We start from the raw sequence: 22,846 nt of genomic DNA, 5'->3' as shown, positions 1-22,846 counted from the left end.
AAGTTAAGATAGTCAAGATAGTGGTATCTTTGATGGGGGCAAAGGGGTAGTGACTGGAAGAGGAGTTTCTGAGGTGAGAGTAGTCTTCTTGCTTTGGGTGTTAGTTACATAAGTGTGTTTCTCTGTGAAAAGTAACTGGGCTGTACCTACGACTTGTGTGCTGCTTTCTACATAGATTATACTTCAATAAAATTTACAAAAAGAATTTTTGTATCTTTTGTAAATTTATTATGAAACACTCGGTTTTAGTGTCTTTTTCGTAAAGATCCATATGATAAATTCCTCTTTCGGAGGTAGAAACAGATATGAACAAACAGTCTCCCTTTTATTTGCTAGGTCTACATAACTTGTTTCACGTTCCTTTGTGTCTTACCTTAATTCTTAGAGCTAATTTTATGCCCAGTTGCACTTTTTTAGGGTGTTTTTTTTTTTTTTTGAGGAAGATTAGCCCTGAGCTAACATCTGCTGCCAATCGTCCTCTTTTTGCTGAGGAAGACTGGCCCTGAGCTAACATCCATGCCCATCTTCCTCTACTTTACACGTGGGACGCCCACCACAGCATGGCATGCCAAGCGGTGCCATGTCCGCACCCAGGATCCGAACTGGCGGACCCTGGGCCGCCGAAGCGGAACGTGCACACTTAACCGCTGTGCCACCGGGCTGGCCTCTTTAGTTCTCTTTTTAAGTTGGATAAGTGAATGAGTGAATAACCTCAGTTTTTCCAAGTGTTGGTTTTTTCCTCTTAATTTTTCAAGTGTCTTAGTATAAAATTCTAAGCTAGTTTATGAAGGTAAATGGCAATTGAAGACATGGCTATTATTATCAACTCCTTGTTGAAAATATTTTCTTAGATTTATTTAGTACATTTTCATTTTCCACCTTCCATCTTAATACAGTGATGTGCAGCATACTGATGTTTCAGTCAATGACAGACTGCAGATATGACGGTGGTCCCATGAGATTAGTACCGTATAGGCTAGATGTATAGCAGGCTATACCATCTAGGTTTGTTTAAGTACACTCTGTGATGTTTGCACATTGACAAAATTGCCTAAGGACACATTTCTCAGAATATATCCTTGTTTTTAAGCAACAAATGTCTATAGTAATTAAGAAGCAATATGCACCTCTGTAATAACATGAGGAAAGCTTTTTAGTTTAAATTGTTTTTATATTCAGAAGTTAAGGTTGTTAGAATCCCACTTTTCAGATGCTGCATCTTCTATGAAGTAATTCCTCTCAACTCAGTGATCTCATTCCCTCGTAAGGACATAGCAGTTTGTCCTTAAAACATTTGCAGTGTTCCATCGTGTAGTTTTTTTACATTGCCTTCTCTGATTGTGAAAACCTAGGGGTTAGAGATTATGTCACTACTTTTCTGTATCCCACCTAATAGTGAGTAGTATTGTGATTCTACTGCACATGGTAGGTGCTCTCTAAGTATTTTATCTGAATTGTCTTATTAAATTAAAGGACTTCCCAAGTTCCTTGTTTCTAACTTTGTATACCATTTCATAGCTTAATTTTGCTTGTGTGATTTTCTCCATAAATCAGAGATCTTTAATATGCAGCGGAATATTCTCTTTCTGAGCATTTTCCATTTTGAAAGCTAAATCCCAGTTCTATAATTGTAGTTCTGTAATATTTACCCTTTTAGCAGCCATGTATTTTCTTTGGGGACAGGAAGAAATAGGCAAAATAAAAATACAAATTCCAAGCAAATAGATTTTTAACATTTTGCAGAACTACTGTTTGTTACAAGAAAATGAGTAGAATTTTCAATTTTAGTTCATATGAAAAGGGGGATACAGATATGATTGTGCCATTAAACATGGAGATGCTTTAGGTTATTTTAAATAAATTGCCTTGTGTTCCTATGTCTCTAGGCCCATTTTCTACCCTACTTTGATGACATGTCTGTTTCTTTCTGTTTTCCTCTTATAAAAATTCCTTCCAACCAATGCTAGGAATCGATCCTCCTTGACACAACTCCTCCTCTTCTGGGCCCCTTGAATACTACTAGTCTTAGGAGATGTGTGGAATGGGATTTGTGGGAGTTCTTCTCAACAAACAATGTCTTATCTGTTTGTCTCTTTCTCTATGTATATACAGTATTTTGCATTTCAAAGATCCTGTAATTTACCTCTAGCCATTTGATTTTTATCTAGGGGAATTATTTGTTATGAATTAGAGGGGATCGTGATTCTATGTTAGTGTGTGGATCTAGTTGCTGTGGTGACTTGAGTGGTCATCTTCATTATATCATAATACAGTCCTCTTTTCTGGGGGAAATGGATAACTTCCTTCTCCTTTTATTTTGTGTACCTGTATCTTGTTTGGAGTTACTGTATCAGTTTAATGTAGCAGTAATTGTGTTGCTAACAACAACTTTGTGAGATGTTTATTATTCTCATTTTACAGATGAGGAAACTGAGGCTTGGTGAAGTTACGAAACTTGTCCAAAGTCACACAGCTTGTAAAGGGCACAGCCAAGATTCAGAGCCAGGTCTGTCCAACTTCAAAACTCTTAATCATGGCCATGAAACTTTGAAATAGATGTGAAGTATCAACATATGATAAGTTGTATTGATATTAATGTTGCTTAACTGTTGTTTAACTCTTACTGATAATTTTTTTAATAGTGAGATTTTTGTCCATAATAATTTCATGTATCTTTTAAATATTGTGGAAAGCAGTATAACATGGTAATTGAGGGTCTGGGCTCTGGAGACTAACTACCTGGGTATGAATCCCTAAGCTTCTCCACTTACTTGTGTGACATTGGGAAAGTTGCTGAACTTTTCTGTACCTCAGTTTTCCAATCTGTAAAATGGTGATAGTAATATTATCTGCCTCATAGGCTTGTTGTGAAGATTGAATGATTTAATATGTCCAAAGCACTTATAACAGTGCCTGGCACACAGTAAGCATTCAATATTAAATATTAATATTATCATCTCCTAGCAACTAGTAAAACAGATGGTCATTATTTCTAATTCTCTGTTAGGAAATTTGAACAAAGCAAAGTTTAAGCAGCAATATAAGATATCACAAAACATACATAATCAAAATTAAATTAGAATCAGTTAGACCTAAAGAAAATCATACATTTGATCCACTTGAGATCTGTTGTAAAGCAGACTGGGCAATTGCTTATAGGTCTCACGTGTTGAAGGGTATTTTATGTATAAGGACCACACATAGGTCCACTAGAGGTACCCTTTGGGCCCAGTGTGATCATTGTATTATGAATGTGTTTTGTCTGTTTTCCTTTTGTAAATGTAGTTTGTATTCAGAATAAATGTCTACATTTTTAGGTGTTTTTTTTTTTTTTCTGAAGAAGATTTGCACTGAGCTAACATCTGTTGCTAATCTTCTTCCTTTTTTGCTCGAAGAAGACTAGCCCTGAGCCTAACACCTGTAATAGTCTTCCTTTATTTTGTATGTGGATCACTGCCGTAGTATGGCTGACTAGTGGTGTAGGTCCGCATCTAAGATCTTTACCTGCAAACCTGGGCCGGCACCTTAGGTAGCTTTTAAGGAGGTGATGTTTTGGTAATCTTCACAGATAATTACCAAGAACCAAACGCTTATGTGTTATGTAAAATGTTGGCAACATTTCATCACTTACAGGAGCGGTTATCACAACTGACATTGTGATGAATATGTATACTCATTGATCGTTGAACCAATGGACCACAGCACATTCAGTTTAGAACTTAGCCAAGTGCCGATCAAGTGCTCTTCACTCATACTTGTTCATTGCAGCTATCAGAATTCCAGAGTGCCATATCAACTATTACTACAATAATTAGTAACTAAGTTTATGCCAATTGCAAAAATATCCATAAGTGGGAGTAAATTGAGTCATTATGCAAAAAATCAAAAGCTATTATTAAAAAATGTGACTTGCCTTGTATATGAGCCCAAGATCCATGTAGTTTTTAATCTATGCATACGTTTAATTTATTCTCTATTTTTATGATATTGAATCTTCTATCCTTGGACGTGGTATATTTTTCTAGTTATTTAGATATTTAAAAATATCTTTCAGTAAGGCTTTTTCCTTTTTCTCCATAAAGATCTCTCAGGTCTTCTCTTAGATTTAATTATTATATACCTTATTTCTTGTTACTATTGTAAATAGTGTATTCTCCCCCCCCCCCATTTTCTGTTTGCTGATAAAAGCTTTTTTTGGTATATAGATGTATGTTCAGTCATCATACATCATACTAAGTTGTTTTATTAAACTGTTGGAAATGCAGATTTTTTCCTCCTTTCCAATGCTTACATCTTTTCTTTTATTGCCTTTCTCTGCTAGTTAGGATTTCCAGTATTCAATACAATTGCTAATAGTGAGCATTCTTATGTTTCACCTAATTTTTAAAAGGAAGTGCTGCTTGTATTTTGCCATTAAGAATAACGTTTGCTACGGATTTTTGATACTCTGTAGATGAAAGACATTTCTGTTGCAAGTTGGCTAAGATTTTGTGTTTGTGTGAAGAATAAGTATTGAATTTCATCAGATGCTTTTTCTGTATTTGTGAGATGATCATATGATTGTCCTCCCTTATTCTGTTAATGTGGTGAATGACCTTTATAGATTTACTAATGTTGAATTACCCTTGCATTGCAGGAATGAACCCAACTTAATCATGGTGGGCAGCTTTTATATACAGTGGATTTAATTTATTAATATTTCATTTAGGATTTTTGTATCTATGTTCATGGATGAAATTGGCCCATAATTTTTATTTCTTATATTGTCTTTATTTGACTTTGGTATTCTGATCATGCCAACCTCAAAGAATGAGTTGGGGACTAATCTTTTTTTTCCCACCTCTGAAAGAATTTATATGAGACTGGAATGATCTGTTTCTTGAAAGTTTGGTTAAACTTCTGTCTAGGCTTAGTATTTGAGGTGGGGGAGTGTGGGCTTAGTATTTTTAGGAGAGGTATGTATTCAGTTTTCTAAATGGTTTTATTTAGGATTTCTGTTTCTAGTTAGGTCAGTTTTTTGGAAGTTGTTTCCTTTTTTTAGCAACTGATCCATTTTGTCTGGATTTTTAATTTTTATTTTTTTGCCGAGGAAGATTCACTCTGAGCTAACATCCATTACCAGTCTCCTCTTTTTGCTTGAGGAAGACTCACCCTGAGTTAACATCTCTATCGGTCATCCTCTATTGTATGTGGGTTGCTGCCACAGCATGGCTGCTGACAAGTGGTGTAGTCTGCGCCTGGGAACCGACCTGAGGCTGTTGAAGCAGACATGCACCGAACTTAACCTCTAGGCCATGGAGCCAGCCCCATTGTCTGAATTTTTAAAGTATTTAGCATAAAGTTGTTCAAAGCATTGTTTTTTATTTTTTTAATTTCTTCTAAATATTTCTCTCCCTCTTTTATTTCCAGTTTTTTTGTGCCTTCTATCTTTTTTCCTTCACCAGTCTTGCTATAGGTTTTATATGTGGAATATATATGTGAAATATATATATAATATATATTTCCTTAGCCTTATCAAAAAACCAGTGCTTGACTTTGATTTTCTCCATTGTATGTTTTCTACTTCATTAATTTCTAGCCTTTCTCCTTTCTACATTTTTTAAGTGAAAAGCACAATTTAACATAAGGACACTGGGGTATATCTCAATTTCCAGGGACAGGATTTCATTAGGCCTTAAGAACAACTGGAACCAGGGGCTTACAATGCTACTAGGACCTTACTTCATCCTCTTTCCTTTATGGGTCTGTTTCCTTCTCTCTTGCTGTCAACTGGCTTTTCTGCTCTTCAGTCTACATGGCAAAAAATGGTGACAATGAGCCTCTGAATTTGATGTCAATTCCAACTCTGTGTGCTCTTGATTCCTCTAGGGATTTCAGATTTTTCCATCTGGGTCACTTTCTTTCTGAAGATATTTTTTCTTTAGTATTCTGTTTAATGATATTTTCTGTAGTAAACTGTTTTTTGTCTGAAAGTGTCTTTATCACCTCATTCTTGGTAGATATTTCATTAGGTATAAAATTATGGGTTGGCAGTTGTTTAGCCATTGGAAAAAATAATTCTACTCCCTTCTGGTTTCCATTGTTACTATTGATAAATCAGCTGCCTAATAGTTGTTCATGTGAGTGAATCTGTCTTTCTTATCTCTGGCTGCTTTTGCTCTTTCTTTCTTGGTTTTCTGAGGTTTCATATGCTGTGCCTAAGAGTAGATTTCTTTTCGTTTATCCTGTGTGAGATTTTGGCCATGAACTGCTTGTTTTCCCTGGAAAAAATGTTTGTGGGTATTCTTTGAGGCCCAAGAAGGAAGTGCATTGCTTCAAGAGGATTTAACTTTATTTTTTTTCCAAGATACCTCAAGGCACTACAGTTTGGCAACTAAATTCATCCCTTGAGGTTTTGGACCACCCAAATGGGGTGGATTTGGGTTGCAAATAGGTGTGTGGGCTTGCTGTCTTTACAGCCTCTTCGGAATCCTTGTTCTCTTCTGTAATAGGAAGACAAATTTTCTTGTCGTCCTTTAAGGATGAGATATAGGAATGGGTGGACTAGGTTTACTTCTGGTTCACTCTTTCTCTTCCTGAGGTTGAAACTTTATGGGAGTCCCAGCTTTACAGAGAAAGGGTCTCCTGTTAGATTTTTCCATGTTGGGTGGGTCTTGAACTTTGACTTCTCTTCTCTTCCAAGAAATCATCAAAGCTGAAGCTCAGCTTTTTGAGATAAGCACATATCTATAAGACTAAAACAGTTTCATTATGCCACTTATCTCTGAGTTTCTGCTTTCTCATAGATTTTGGTCTGGTTATTCCTTTAACATCTTGTCAGCTGTCTAATGCTTTTAATATTTTTTGAAATAAAATTGTATCCATCACTTTTAGTTGTTCTCAGTGAGAGAACTGGGTGAATAATCTAGCCTAAGGTGTTACTGGAAGTGGTATTTTATTCTAATTTATTTGGGTTTTCTTTTTCTGGTTCCTTCAGATAGAGGCCTAACTCACCAGTTACTAGCCTTGTTTAAAATATAAGCATTTAAAGCTATACATTTATAAGTAGCTCATGAGGTTTGAAATGGAGTGTTTTCATTATTATTAGCTATATGTATTTAATTTTAATATGCTATTATGATTTTCAGTTATGTTTGCCTCTTTAAGTTATGACCTATGATCCACAAGTCAGAGTTTTGAAATATGTGGATTTTAAAAGATTTCCTTTTGTATATTTTACTTGCCTTTCAAAAAAACCAGGATTTTCCATTTGGGTTACAAAACAAGATTCAACTAGGTGCTCTATACAAGACACACAAAATGATTTAGAAAAACTAAAAATAAAGGGTTAGGTGAAGATATACAAGGCAAATGGAAACAAGACAGCAAGGGGTGCTCTGTGACCACTCTTTTCAGTGGCTTTTTCTTTTCTCCCTGGTACCAAACTTTAGTGAATAACCAATACTCCATATCATTGAGACTTTTTGAGGTTCCTGGAAGACTGATTTTGTGTTAATAACAGAAATGATAATTTTCTTTTTCTTTCTTTTCCTCCTCCCCCTTCTTTGCCTTGTCTTCCTTTCCTTTCTCCTTCTCTTCTTTCCTTCACACTTAAACTTCTACAAAACTGGGAAACATCTCTCATATTGAGGTACATCTTACTATTGATATTTCACAATGAACAATTATTAATTAACTATTGCTTTTGGCAGCGTTTTTTTCTTTTTTAGTGGAACATAAAATAATGGTGTCTCTTGCAATTGATGGTGTCTTAGCTTTGATAAAATATACATTTTTACCTACATACCATGAGGCTTCATTCCTCTCCATCCCCTACTTGAAATGCCCTCTTTTTGTCTCTTCCATCCTATCCTTATACCATCCAAGACCTTACAGGAGGAAATAATCTATTTTCTTATCCTACCTCCTATTCTTCAAGCACCTAGCACAATACTTTGTTGGACACATGGTTTTATTTAATCAGCAATTAAAGGAACTGTGTAGGTGTAATGATTCATAGCACAGGCTGTGACATATTTATATAGATGACCGATGTTTTAGCTTCTTGGTGAGAGGAGATTAATACCTACATTAGTTAAGATTACTTTAGGTAGAACAGAACCCAAAGCTTCCTGCATTAAGCAAGTTAGAGAGTTTATTGGATGGATGCTTAGTCATCTGATGGTGTTTGAGAAAGAGTTTAAGCAGTGAAACACAAATGTAGTTAGACAACATAGAGCAATGTGAAGGAAATGAAAAGAGTTGTACAATAAAGAATTATAGACAATGGTATTTAGAAGGTACATTTAGAAAAGGTACAATTAGGTACAATTTAGAAGTGAAGCCCTCATCAATGAGATGACATTTAGATTGAGACTTGAAGTATGAGTGAGTGACAGAAGTTCTCAAAGGGTCTGAGAGAAAGCATTTTAGACAGAGGGAAACAGCAGCCCCAAAGTAGGAAAGAGCTTACAGTTAACTGAAAGGCATAGTTAGGGAGAGTACTACCTCAAGGTAAGAGAGGCAGGCAGGGGCTATATACCTTAATAAGCTAACATTTAGTGAGCAGATTTAAGATACATTTTATGTCTTTTGTTGATGACTTGGATAAGGGGAGAGGATTGTGAAGGAAAGGAAGGAGTCAGATCAGAGAGGGCTAAGGAATTGGAGAGATGATGTGTCTAGATAATTTGTGAAGTTACTTGTCATTAAAGGGATACAGAGCTGTTTTAACCTTCTCATTTCTATAATTTATCCAGTAGCATTTCTGTCTCTGTCTTTTAAATTCTTGGAATCAAATACATTTTTATTCTAGTCTTTATCTTCAGATTCCAGCATCTTTTTCTCATCCCACACTTGGCAGATGCTTAGAGGAGGAAAGTTGGTGTAAAAAGTAGGCTAGCATTCTCAGCAGTTCTGCCCTTTTTCATCAAGATGTTCCTTGCTAAATCAGTCCTTGCTATATCAGAGCAAAACCATTTTGTTCTATAAGTAAAGGTTTAATTCTTGAGGGAATACCATCCTAATGAAGTCAGTCTGTGTATATGTGTGTTGTAGGGTTAGAGGTGATGGTCATGTATATTTTTATCTAAGTCTTAACATGCCTTAAAGGGTAAAGGTAAGTATGGCTGAATCCTGAATTCAGTTCACCAATTGTTTTCTCAATTAAAAGGCAGGTGATCAACTAAAAGATAAAATTTGTTGTGTAACTGAAAGAAAAACCTCTCAGAAGAGGTAGCTTTTTTTTTTTTTTAATGTTTCTTACATATATTTGGGTTCAGCTTTTGAAAGCACTTTTGACTGCAGTTTTAAGTAGACAGGGTCTCTCCTCATTTTATGAAGCTCTTGTTTTCCATTATTATCTTTAAGGAGTGAATAAAGAAGGTATGTATCAAAACAAAAGAATTTTGTGGACAAGATGAATAGAAAGATAAAAACTAGTAAGGCAGAAACCTAAAATTGAAGTCAGATAATAGATAAGGATCATGAAATACTGTTTAAATCAGTGGTTCTTAACTTTTTGGTAGCTCCAGGATCCTTTGAGATTCTGATGAAAGTTGAAGAATTTGGCCCTAGAAAGTGTACAGATACGTGTGCATTCAGATTTGTACATAATCTTAGAGTATTGCTCAATCTGAAGAGCCCATGGGGTATGCGATGCCCTGGTTGAGAACCACGTGGTCTAAATGGTAATCAAGGCTGAGGAGTATATGCCTGGAAAGCTTCCATATTCAAACTATGACAGTGTTGTCTTCTCAAATACCAGTTTTTAGGACAGCCGCGACTTAATTTGTTGTTGTTTTTAAACCTTTGGTCTGACAGCTAATAAAGCAAAATAATTTTTAGTTTTAGCGATTGAAATTTGTTCTTAAAATTTTTTCTTTGAAAATGCCATAGATGGCAGAGTTTTCTGAAATAAGGCAATACAGTAGCCTAACATATGTAGCCTAGTAATAAAAAAAATTGAACTGAAATATAAACACATTTCAAATTTACTGACACCTAGGTTTATACAGGAGCTGAATGAATGTTTCTTTTGAGAAGTAGCTTTAAAAAGAAAAAAAGAAACCAACCCTATGTTCTCTCTACCTTTCCATGAATCTGTTTGTAAATTAACTTCACTGACTGTCAACTTTAAAATGAATTTTATTAGTCCTGTAAGTTAAGTATCGGACCTATTTATTTTACTGTTGGTGATGAAGCTGTACTTTGTTGTTGTTCATTTGGCCCAGTGCCTAACTGGAACACTGAGCCAGTGACACAACTTATAATAAGTTATAAATTGTTTCCTGTTAAACAAATTATGCCAGTTAGGCCAATTTTTAATGTAATCCAGAATTCTTAGGATTCATTGGTTGAGGAGAGGATTGACTAGGTGACTTGCCTCTGAATCCTTTGGCCATGCTGAGAGTCTAGAATTCCTTACATTTTTTCACTTACTTAACTTGATCAAATAAAAGGATTGTTTCTTCACGGTAAGTCTGGAAAGCAAGTTCCACATCATAAGAAATAATAGAAATCAAAGAAAGAACATTCAAAAATGAAATACTTTGTGCTTGAGGTATAATATTCTATTTCAATGTGATGATGATTTAATATGGCATTTTTAGCTTAGATTTTAGTGCGTGAACAAATGATTCTTTTTTTGTTTTTTGAGAGGAGGGGCGTATGATCAGTCAGTGCAATTTTTCCTTTCTTGTAACTTTCTTGTAACATTCCCTGTAGAATTCTAGGATAGAAGTGTGATGAAGAATACAGTGGGATTGTATATATTCACATTCAACCTTGTTTATTCAGAAAATGGTAAAACAAAAGTGAGAATTAAAAACAATTTAATTAAATTTAGGTTCTCTCTGCTATTGTACTTGAGTTTCTGCTGTACAGTGTTTTTATGCCTCTCATAGTGTGAGCATGCTGTGTGGTTCTAGTGCTAGATAGATATTTTCTCACAGCAGAGCTCCTAAATATAAGCCAGCTACTTCAACTGTGTTCGATTGAAAACAGCAAACTGTTCATACTAGAAAGAATCCCTGGCTGTGTTGGATTTGTTGAAAAATATTGTAGTACTGTACTTAATGGATGATTTAAGGTATTCACAGTATAATTTTGAATTTATGTGATTTCTCCTTTTAGTGCTATCTTTGGAACTTAACCCTGTGAGATTAGAGTCTCTTGGAAAAAGAAGTTTAGCTAATTTAAGGAAATTTGTGAGTTTATGATTTTTTTTTCTGATATTCAAAATGGGACCCATGGTTTTATATTTTAGTTTATATATTGTTACATTGGAACCAACTAATAGTGTTGTAAAAATGAGAGTAATTTTACCATTTTGCCTAAGTTTGGTCTCTTTTTTGTTTTCTTTTTTATAGGGAAACAATCTTAAGTGTCAGGGTCAAGTTTCCTGAGTGTGTCTTGTATATCTCCTATGTATATGAAGTGTGTGCTGTGGTTTTTGGGTTCTTTTTCTGATAGTGAATTTTCTAAGACATACTCCTGTCTTGTCTGCTCTTCCTTATAATTTATATATGAGAGGGGCCTAAAGTTAGAGGTAGAGTCGTAACTGTAGAACAAAGAGGAGCAAACAAGCATACTTTAGGGAGAAAAAAAAAACTCTAGAAAGAAAAGTCCCTGCTTCTCTAAGAATTGTAGCTCTCTAATGGCCCTTCAAACGCCTCTGGTTCATTCCCGATTTGGCTGGACAGGCTAAATTTCAATAACTTTATTCTTTTTAGTAAAAGTTAGACTTCAATTTTGTAACTAAACGTGACTTATTTTTCTTACCCTTCGTTAGATGTCTCATAATTATGTGTGTGTATGTATTTATATTTCTATACTCCCCATCTCTATCCTCAGTTCCAAAAAGGATTTTAGGTGACTTGCTTTCCACCAATTAAAATTATAAAATAGTTGATATATACAAAAGAATATATGTAACATATGTAGATTGAAGGGCATAATGAAATGAAAACTTGTGTATCTACTACTTAGCTTAAGAATTAGAACATTACTAAAACTTTTGAAGTCCCCATGTGAATCTTTCCTGATTATGTCCCCCTTTCTTTTTCCTCAGAAGTAACAGTCTTTAATTGTGTTTATCATTCTCTTGTTTTTCTTTATAGTTTTGCTAATTATATACATATCCCTACATATTATCCTGTTTAGTTTTGCATAGTTTTGAGAGGCAGTATAATGTTGGGGGACTAAAAGCACAACTCTGGCACCAGGCAGTTCTCCTACTTGCTAATCAGGTGATTTGGGCAAATTACATAACTTCTCAGTGCCTGTTTCCTCAACCTTGGAATAGAGATTAAAAACAGAATCTGCTTGATAGAGCTGTTGTGAGAATTAAATGAGTTGTTATGTGCAAAGTACACAGCACACAGTACCTGGTACAAGGCGAGGTTCTCTGAGTGTTAATTGTTGTTGGTATTTATATAAAGGAATCATAAGCAATTTGCTTCCCTCCTCCCTCAACAATATGATTGTGAGATTCATCCATATTGGTTGATATAGCTGTAGATCACTCACTTTTACTTCTTTTTCTCTTGATTGATTTATTTTTTTAGTTGAGGTTTTTAAATTGAGATATTTTTACCTCTGTGTTCATGGTATTCTAATGTGTGAATATTCTGTATTTCTCTCTTCTGTCAGTGGATAATTAGATTCTAGTGTTTGTCGTTATTTTATTGTTACAAACAATAAACAATGCTACACAGACATTTTCTTGCACACCTTCTTGGGCACATGTGTAAGAGTTTCCCTAGGATATATACCTAGAAATAAAATTGCTGAATTGTAAGGGTGTGTGCATCTTTGACTTTCCTAGACAATGCCAAATTACTTTTCAAAATGGTTGCACCGGTTTACGTTCCTAAAAGGGTATGAGAGTGCCTCTTACTCCATATTTTATTGTCTGATTCTTTAATATTTGGTAAACTCATAGATGTAAAATGATGTATAGTGTTTTGATTTTCATTTTCCTGATTACTAATGAGGTTGAGCATTTTTTTCACGTGTTCATTGGCCATTTCTTTCCCTCTGTAAGACGTTTGTTGTATATTTTGGCCATTTTTCTATTGACATTCTATTTTAAACTGCTATTTAATTTGCTTATTTATTTTTAGAAATTCTTTAAATATTAGGCTACTCATATTTTGTTTATATATTTGGCATATATTCTCCTAGTTTGTAGCTTGTCTTTCATTTTCAGGTGGGTGATTTTTCACAAACCTTTACAGATTAGGGGGAAATTCTTTTGTTAGACCCATCTCTTGTTTGGGGTGAAAACAAAATATAGTTCCCAGAATCCTTAAACCGTACTTTTAAAAACTGAGACTTTTACAGTCTTCCTGATAATCCATGCCAATGTAAATAACCACTATAGAAAAAGTCTTGTATTGTTATAGAGTTACTGACCACAATAGCTCCTATTAAAGCCTTTTTTTTTTTTTAAAGATTTTATTATTTCCTTTTTCTCCCCAAAGCCCCCCAGTACATAGTTGTATATTCTTCGTTGTGGGTTCTTCTAGTTGTGGCATGTGGGACGCTGCCTCAGCGTGGTTTGATGAGCAGTGCCATGTCCGCGCCCAGGATTCGAACCAACGAAACACTGGGCCGCCTGCAGCAGAGCGCGCGAACTCAACCACTCGGCCACGGGGCCAGCCCCTAAAGCCTTTTTTATATCAAAATAATTCAACTTTAGAACCATAAAGCAGACTAAATGTGCCACATTGATAAACCTTTGTTAGAAATTATGCTTTTTGTGCCACTAATTCTTGGTCTTTTTGGTTTTATGCTTTTCCAAAAGATAAGACCATTTCCAGCTTGTAGCTTACCATATGAAACATAATTATTGTTCTTAATCTCTATTAGAGAATTTTTGTTTATTTAAAGACATGATAGTAGTACACTTTACATGACTGAGCTGGCCACGGAAGAAGATTCTTTTAGGAATTTTAACCTCCTTAGTTGGTGAGTATAACAAATCAGATGAAACTGCTGACCAGTTAAGTGTTTTTTGTTTTTGTTTTTGTTTTTTACAGAGAATTCATTTAGAAAGGTTTGCTTTATTTGGAGTTTTATTTTGTCGTTCTTTGTATATGATGTTTTATAAGAACCACTTAGGAACTGATCCTGCAATTACTTTGTCTCTTCCCTTTAATGTTGGCTTCCTTTGGTTAGGGACAGTTATTTCTTAACAAATCTGTAAAGTTGCACATGAAACTTCTACAATTGTACCAGTCCCACAGTGGATGCCTAATACTTATTATTTCTTCTTATTCTTTTTTTGTTCTTTCTTCAGTAGAGCGAATTACTGTGCATGCGTGTAATCCTTCATACACTCGTATACTTAGGCAGTGTTCAAGAAATCTGTTTATCCTGCCAAGCATAAAGTTAATTACCATTAAAATCTCCCTGAAAAATACAACACTTGGGCTGTTCCTTTGGTTGATATTGTAGATAAGACTTCTTATTTGAAGTAGTTAAGCTATTACTTTGTTTTAGAAAACTGTCTCTAATTCCAGCATTAATAGTGGAATGTAATACACCTTTCTCCCATTTAAGTAGTCTAAATCTGATTCCAACAGATACTATATCAAAGAATAGTGCATTTTCTAGAGCTGGTATAGAAACAAGATTCAGGAGCACTTCTACATTAACCCTCTGGATCCAGTTCACCATCGTCTACTGGATTATTATAGTAGCCTCCTAATTGTCTCCCTGCTTCCGTTCTTGTTCCCTGCTATCCATTCATAACCGAGCAGCCAAACATAAAATATAAGTTCTTCCATTTAGAACCCTCCCTGGCTCCCCATTTCTCTCAGGGGAAAAATCAAAGCATTTGGCCTACAAGGCCCTATATGACTTTGCCCTATGTAACCTGTCTGGTCTCATCTCTCCTATTCTCTTCATTTTATATTGCTACACTGGCCTCCTTTCTGTTTGTCAGACATTCTAGACAAGGTACCCCCTCAGGAACTTTGCATTGAATGTTTTCTTTTTCTGGAATTCTCATCCTACTTGCATGGCTCACTTTTTTACTTTTTTCAGTTCTTTACTGAGAGATTACTTTCTTAGTTTTATCCCTGCCTCCAGTACTTCTAATTCCCCTCTTAACCCTGTTCATCTTTTCTGTATAGCATTTACCATTTTCTAACATACCAGATAGTGGTACACAGGTAAATGTTTCACAATTAATTCTCCAAGTGTAGTTCCTGCTTGAATGATGGTTGATATTTTTGTTTGTGTTAATGTGTAAGATGCAAGTGAAACAATGAAGATAGGTGTCAAAATTTCACTCATTTGTCAATGCTGTGACTTCTTTGCTGAATTGGATAATAATTTTCAAATACTGTGAAAGAATATTTCCTCAAATTTTTGTGTTATCCATAATGTAATGATTATAGACAGCACACACTTTTAAGTTTAATGTGCATTATTAACATTTTCTCCATCAGTTTCTTAGATTTAGATAATCACAAAACAATACATCAAGCTATGATTGGTAGTTTTCACCAAATTCTGTAGTGTGTATACTTCCATCATGGCTGATTTCAAGCTACCAACGTGAAGTCACTGAACATGACATTGGGAAGAGATGTACAATAGCCCAACATTATATAGTATTTCCACCATACAGAGAGAAAATCATAAATACCCCCAGAGGCATTGATAATAAAATACAGTAAAATAATTAGGAAATGATGTTTTTGGTATTTATTACCTTGTTTTAAAATAATTATGTTTATATAATTTTTAATAAAAGCTGCGTTTAACACCCAGTTTGCAAACTTGCTGAAAATTTAACAGTTGGATCTTGTCACCCAGCGCACAACTATAAATAGTTTGCCTATTTATTTTCTGTCTATCTCCTTCATCAAGAAGGGTTTTTGTTCTATATTGTTTATTGCTGCACAGCATGGTAGGCAGTCAATAAATATTTGTTGAATAAATTTTAATTAAAATATTTGAGGTCTTTTATATGTAATTTAAAATTTGTGTGAACAAATGTCTGCACTAGGTGCTAACTGAAACATAAATCTTGTCTTCAAAGAAATGTAAACCTTTTTTTCTTCATTTTTTAATTTGAAGTTTGAATTTTAACAATAGTATAAAAATCTTATTTCTCTGAATTATTAGATGTACATTGTAAATAAAGGCATAGTGCTCTGAAAGGGATAGAAAGATTTTCAAATTTGCCTTGCTGAGAGAAAGATAGCATGTGGTTCCATTTTTATAAAAAGTAAAAAATAATGCATGTATGCATAGAAAAAGACAAAGAAAAAACTGTGACGTGTCAATGGGAGTTCTTTCTGTTTATTGGGATTACAGGTCATTTGTATTTCATTCTTTGGATTTTTCTGTTTTCTTGTTCTTTACAAGTAATATCCATTACATCTGTGATAAAATTACTTTAAAATCAGCTTTATTGTCATACCATGGTGTGGTATTTTAGTTGAAAGAGAAGGAAAGTAAAATATTACAAGTAGAAAATACAGTGTGAAGAAAGAGAGAAAAGTGAGAAAGCCACAGCATATGTGAAAGGCCTGATTTTTATAAGATTATGTGGGAAAGTATTTGGAGATGAGGCTGGGAAAGATTGGGTTCAAGTTATAGAGGTTCTTGAATGCCAGACTCAGAAATTAAACTTTAGAATCTTCAACAGTTTTTGAATACAATCAAGGATGAGTTTGAGGGATATTAATCTGGCATAACCAAGTAGGAAAATGAGAGGAAAGAAGGCTTGGAGTCCATGAGTTAGTGCAGAGGTTCATGGATGAAGTGATTTTTCTATCAATTCCTAGGGCAATTAGGAATAGGAAAGAATGGCGGAATGCCAGAGATATTGATACTCCCATCCAGTAGCACCAATTGATGGACTGGCTGTGGAAGAATTAAGGAAAAGTGTCAGAGATGAACCTTAGATTTGCTGTTGTCATTTTAAATCTTTGGTGGATGTAAAGGTGTTCTGTAAAAATAGGAAATTCAGGAAGATGAGCTTGTTTGGAAGGAAAGATAAGTTTGATTTGAAGACATCTGAATCTGAATTGGAATTATAAGACTAGAATTCACAAAAAAGTCAGGGCTAGATATAAATCTATGGGAGAGAGAGAGGAAAGAATTTATGCTTATAATTAAATTTTAACCCATTTAAAAAAATCTCAGTTCAGTATGTAATCTGTGAATTCAAAGAAGGAAAGATACGGCTAACCATTAGCTGCAAACTTAAGTATTGACAGAACCATTTTTAGTTTGCTAATAAGGTGATACTGTGTTTGCTAATAAGGTCGTACTGTGACAGCTGCATGTTGCTGTGATGCTGAAAGCTATGCCACCAGTATTTCAAATACCAGCAGGGTCACCCATGGTGGACAGGTTTCACTGGGGCTTCCAGACTAAGAAGGACCTGGCTGCCCATTTTTGAAACATTGGCATGAAAAGCCTATGCATAGCAGTGGAACATTGTCTGATATAGTGCCGGGAGATGAGAAGACGGCACAAAAAGACCTGGTAAGGTTCTATGTGCTGTACACAGGGTCGCTAGGAGTTGAAATCAACTCCACAGCACTAAGAACAACAAATAAGGGGAATTACATTGATTGATTTTCGAATGTTAACTAACTCTGTGTTTCTTTGAAAAATTCCATGTGGTTATGATTATCACCTTTTTTCTGTATTGTTTGGTTTGATTTGGTAAAATTTTGTTTAGAATTTTTGCATGTATGTTCATGAGAGATGTTCTGAAACTTAGCTTTTTTATAATGCCTTTGTTTGGTTTTGGTATCAGGATATGTTAGCGTGATAAAATGATTTGAGAAATATTCCCTCCTCCTTAATTTTTTGGGAAGTGTTTGTGTAGAATTGATATGATTTCTTCCTTAAATATTTGGTAGAATTTACCAGTGAATCCATTTAGCCCGGGAGTTGTCTTTGTGGAAAGATTTGCAACTATAAATTCTATTTCATTAATAGATAAAGGACTGTTCAGGTTACCTATTTCTTCTTGAGTAAGCTGTGGTAGTTTGAGACATGCAAGGAATTTTTCCATTTCAAATGAGTTGTTGAATTCATTGGCATAGACTTGTCTATAATATTCCTTTATTATTCTTTTTAGTATCTGTAGAATCTATAGTGATGGAACCTTGCTCATTCTTTTCTTTTTTCGTTTTGAGGAAGATTAGCCCTGAGCTAACATCTGCTGCCAAGCCTCCTCTTTTTTCTGAGGAAGACTAGCCCTGAGCTAACATCCGTGCCCATCCTCCTCTACTTTATATTGTGAGACGCCTGCCTCTGCATAGCTTGCCAAGCAGTGCCATGTTCCACACCCAGGATCCCAACCTGCGAACCCAGGGCAGCTGAAGCGGAACATGCAAACTTAACTGCTGTGCCACCGGGCTGGCCCCTCTCATTCTTGATATCTGTAATTTATATCTTTTTTTCCAAAACCCTGATTAGTCTGGCTAAAGGTTTATCAATTTTGTCAATCTTCTCCAAGAATCAGCTTTTGGTTTCCTTTTCTCTGTGTTTCTATTTTCCTACTTTATGCCTACCATCTCCTTTTTTTTCTGCTTACTTTGCAATTCTTTGTCCCTTTAGTTTTTATAGGTGGAAGCTGAGATCATTAATTTAAGTAAGACCCTTTTTTTTTTTCTAATATGGATGGTTAGTGCAGAGTTTCTCAATAGTGGCTCTATTGACATTTTAAGGTGGATAATTGTTTGTTGTAGGAGGCTGTCCTGTGCATTATAGGATGTTTAGCAATATCCCTAACCACTACCCACTAGATACCAGTAGCATCCCCCCAGTGGAAACCAAAAATGTCTCCAGATATTGCCACATTTCCCCTAGTGGGCAAGATTTCCCAGTTGAGAATCACTGGTTTAGTGCTATAAATTTCTAAGTACTGCTTTTACGGCATCCCACAGATTGCAATATACTGTTTTCATTCCGTTCAAAATACTTTGTAGGGGCCAGCCCTGTGGCCAAGTGGTTGGGTTCGTGTGCTCTGCTTCGTTGGCCTAGGGTTTCACCAGTTCAAGTTCTGGGTGGGGGCATGGCACTACTCATCAAGCCATGCTGGGGTGGCATCCCACATGCCACAGCTGGAAGGACCCACAACTAGAGAATGCACATCTGTGTACTGGGGGACTTTGGGAGAAAAAGAAAAAAAAATAAAAATCTTAAAAAAACCCCAAAACTTTCTAAATTCCCTTCTGATTTCTGCTTTGACCGATGGGCTATTTTGAAATACATTACAATCGTGCACCACATAATGTCATTTCAGTCAACAACGGACTTCATTTATGACGGTGATCCCTTGAGATTGGTACCACAGAGTTTAGATGTGTAGTAGGCTATATTATCTAGCTTTGTGTAAGTACACCATATGATGTTTCCACAACAACAAAATTGCCTAACAACACATTTCTCAGAATATTTCCTGTCGTTAAACAATGCATGACTGTATTTAGTTTCCAAATATCAGGTGATTTAATTCCATTGTGGTCAGAGATTATACATTGTATGACTTGAATCCTTTTAAATTTGAGACTTATTTTATGGCCCTGAACATGGTCTATGTTAGTAAATATTCCACATGCACTTGAGAAGAATATGTATTCTGTTATCATTGGGTAGAATGTTTTATAAATGTTCATCAGGTCGTGTTGATTGATACTGTTGTTCAAGTCTTGCTGTTTATATCCTTTCTGATTTTTGCCTTCTTGTTGTAGTAATTATTGACAGGGGGATATATAGTCATTCCAGCTTTCTTTTGACTAGTATTAATATGGTATATTTAACCTATTTGTGTCTTATGTTTGAAGTGGGTTTATTGTAGGCGGCATATTGTTGGGTATTGTTTTTTAATCCAGTCCGAAAAGCTAGTTGGTCTGACTACTGAGAAGCTGGTGTCGCTGCTAAAGGTGCTGTCTCCCGTAACAAGTTTATTCCTGATCTCACTGGGGGAACATTTGGCAATGGGAACCAACATTCAGTACCATGGGGTACAGGATGGAGGGCTGGTAAACACTGTTGTATCCTCCTCTATGTGCCCACCTGGGACCAGGGAGGGGCACGTGAAATCTGTCCAGCCCTGGAGGGAGCCAATAACTGTCTGAGGGTTGGGACTTTTGGAATCTGGCTTGCACTGTTACCAATCAAAACATTCACTGACTTTAGTACTCTGTTAAACCAGGTATTAACCTATTAGTTGTTAGATTGTGGAAGGTCAGGGAGTAGATCCTAGGAGAGGGGCTCAGCACAGTGACTGTTTACTTTCTAGAATGTAAGCATTGCAAAAATTTCATCACTGGTATGGCTATATTAGTGCATACTGCCCATATATATGATGTGTGTTTATCATGTTTGAGTATGCTGGGTTTAATTCCATTTACTGTATCTTAACTCCAGTTAGGAGAAAGGAGGGAAATAATAACAGATCATCACAAGAGAATAACTGTGTATAGTTGCCCTGACCTCTCCCCTCAGCTTCAGGCTTACATACATCTCCACCTGGAAGCCCTATAAACAAGCCCCTTAAATTGAGCAATTCAGTTTGCTGAAGCCTAAAACTTAAGAGTCATTTGGATTTTCCTGTCTTCCTCACTCTTCATAATCAATCACCAATTCCTGCTGTTGATTTTCCCCACAAACAGAATCCTGTTGGTCAAGCAAAGCTGAGGTAATTACACTTACTGCGGCAAGGGAGAGCACCACTTTGACAGAGTCTTGTTAGTTAGGAGAAGTTAGGAAAGGGTATCTATAGCGTTTTGAGATCTGGACTCACGTGATTTAAGGCAGGTTCTTCAAGGTGGGGAACTGGTTGGAATGAGCAAAGTTTGTAACACAGTATTTAGAATTAGTGGACGTAACAGGAAAAGGGTCTTGAAGCAATCTGTTATCCTTACAGGAGATCTATTTGCACAGATAAATTTGTTGGCAAGAATTTCCTGAAACAAACACTCAAGCTAATTATTAGTTTACAGTCTCATCATCCTGGGCAAAATAATTTCCTGGAGAACAGTTACATCATGTGGACTCAGTTCTCACTGCTACTCTTACCTTCTAACTTTTCTTCAGTCTCCTTTTTTCCACCTCAACACACCACACTGCCTTAATTCAAGCTCTCATCATAACTTGCCTAGACTATTTAAAAAGTCTTCTAGATAAACAGATAGATGGACAAAGAGAACAGATTAGTTGTTACCAGAGGGGAAGAGGGCTGAGGGGTGGGCATATGTGGTAAACGGGCACATATTTATAGTGACTGACAAATAATAATGTACAACAGAAATTTCACAATATTATAAATCATTATGACATCAATAAAATAAAAAAATAAAAAGCCTTCTAACTCATCTATAGTCTTCCCCCATTACTTTTGTTTTCCATACTGCTACCAGAGTATCTAACCATATCATAACTCTGACCATTTCACTGATATGTTTAAAACCTTTTAGTGGCTTCCAGTTGTCTCTAAGATAAAATCAGGAGCTGATCCTTGCCTACTTCTCTAACATCATTTCTGTACTCCTCTTCTTGCATTACTGCCTAGGATTTGATTTCCTGCATCTATGCTTTTGTTGGTGCTCTTGCCTCCATCTGAAATATCTTTTCCCTCCTACACCCCACCGTGTGTGGCTAATTGTTGTTCTTCCATTAAAACTTAACTCAAGCCATATCTGCTGTAGGAAATCATGAACCCAGATTATGCTTCCAAAAATGTTCACCACGTTATGCAGAAATTAACCTTTTATGAGGGGAGAAAGCCACCTAAAAGCAAGTTGTCCTATTAATTTCTGTATCCACTAGCATTAATAAATTGGGTCAAAGGGGGAGGACTTAAGGGATGGAGATAAAAGGAGATTATTTAACTTCCTATTGATGTATTTGAGGCAAGATCAATGCACCCAAATATAGAAATTTGAGTAAGAGAATAAGACTTAAAAGTCTGATTGGGAAATCATCATAGTTGGGGTAATAGTTTGTGTTGATTATGTATGTATGTCCAGCAAAAGCTGGGCAGTGAAGAAGGCTGACAGGGCCTTGATTCATTTAAAATATGGTGTTGGAGGAAAGCTCTGCAGATACACGGGACTGCTAGAAAGACAAACAAGTGGGTCCTAGAGCAAATTAAGCCTGAACTCTCACTGGAGGCAAAAATGATAAAACTGAAGCTGTCCTACTTTGAGCACATCATGAGAAGGCAGCAGGAAAAGAGGAAGACCAAGTGTGAGATGGATTAACTCCATGGAGGAAACCATAGACGTGAATCTACAGAAGCTGAGTAGAGCTGTTGAGGATAGGACGTTGTGGACAACACTCATTTATAGGATCACCACGAGTTGGAGCTGACTTGAAGGCACGTAACAACAAATTTGGGGAATACCTCAATGAGTGGGAGAAAGTAAAGGAAGATCTCAAAGACATCAGTAGAAACAGAGGTGAAGAAGATAAACCAGAGTAGAGCATTGGGGCCGGGGGAATAAGGAGGCAGGGAGGAGAGAAGTGTACAAAGGAGAGCTTGAATCATAATTTTGCAGAGCAGTTAAGGAGAATGAGAACTATGAAAAGATTTTCTGAATTTGGCAACTCAGTTCTATCTAGTGACCTTTGAAAATTTTAGTAGAATGGGGATTTCATTTCTTTTTTTATTTTTTAAAACTTGTTTATTTTGTTGAGGTCATGTTGGTATATAACATTGTGTAATTTCAGGTGTGCATTATTATATATCAGTTTTTGTATAGACTGCATCGTGCTTGCCGCTAATAGTCTAGTTTTCATCCATCACCACACATATGTGCCCCTTTTACCCCTTTCGCACCTCCCCCCCCCCCCCCCCCCCCCCCCCCCCCCCCCCCCCCCC

The 22,846-nt window shown here is 35.9% G+C and overlaps 1 protein-coding gene across 6 annotated transcripts in view; it reads left to right on the top strand.

The window, feature by feature from the left end:
* NUMB (NUMB endocytic adaptor protein) overlaps nucleotides 1-22,846 on the top strand; it is a 177,267-nt gene that overhangs the window by 81,198 nt on the left and 73,223 nt on the right. For 5 of the 6 annotated variants that reach the window (XM_046647035.1, XM_046647041.1, XM_046647039.1 and 2 more), the window contains one exon: nucleotides 2,422-2,506. The exons of the other annotated variant lie outside the window; for it this stretch is intronic. The gene's annotated coding sequence lies outside the window, so the exon portion shown is untranslated. Of the gene's footprint in view, nucleotides 1-2,421; nucleotides 2,507-22,846 lie in introns of those variants that run through there. 6 annotated transcript variants of the gene reach the window in all.

The sequence above is a fragment of the Equus quagga genome, chromosome 20, assembly GCF_021613505.1.
Source record: "Equus quagga isolate Etosha38 chromosome 20, UCLA_HA_Equagga_1.0, whole genome shotgun sequence".
Classification (NCBI taxonomy): domain Eukaryota; kingdom Metazoa; phylum Chordata; class Mammalia; order Perissodactyla; family Equidae; genus Equus; species Equus quagga.
Note: the sequence above shows the minus strand (reverse complement) of the source record. Positions and strands in the feature narration are given on the sequence as shown.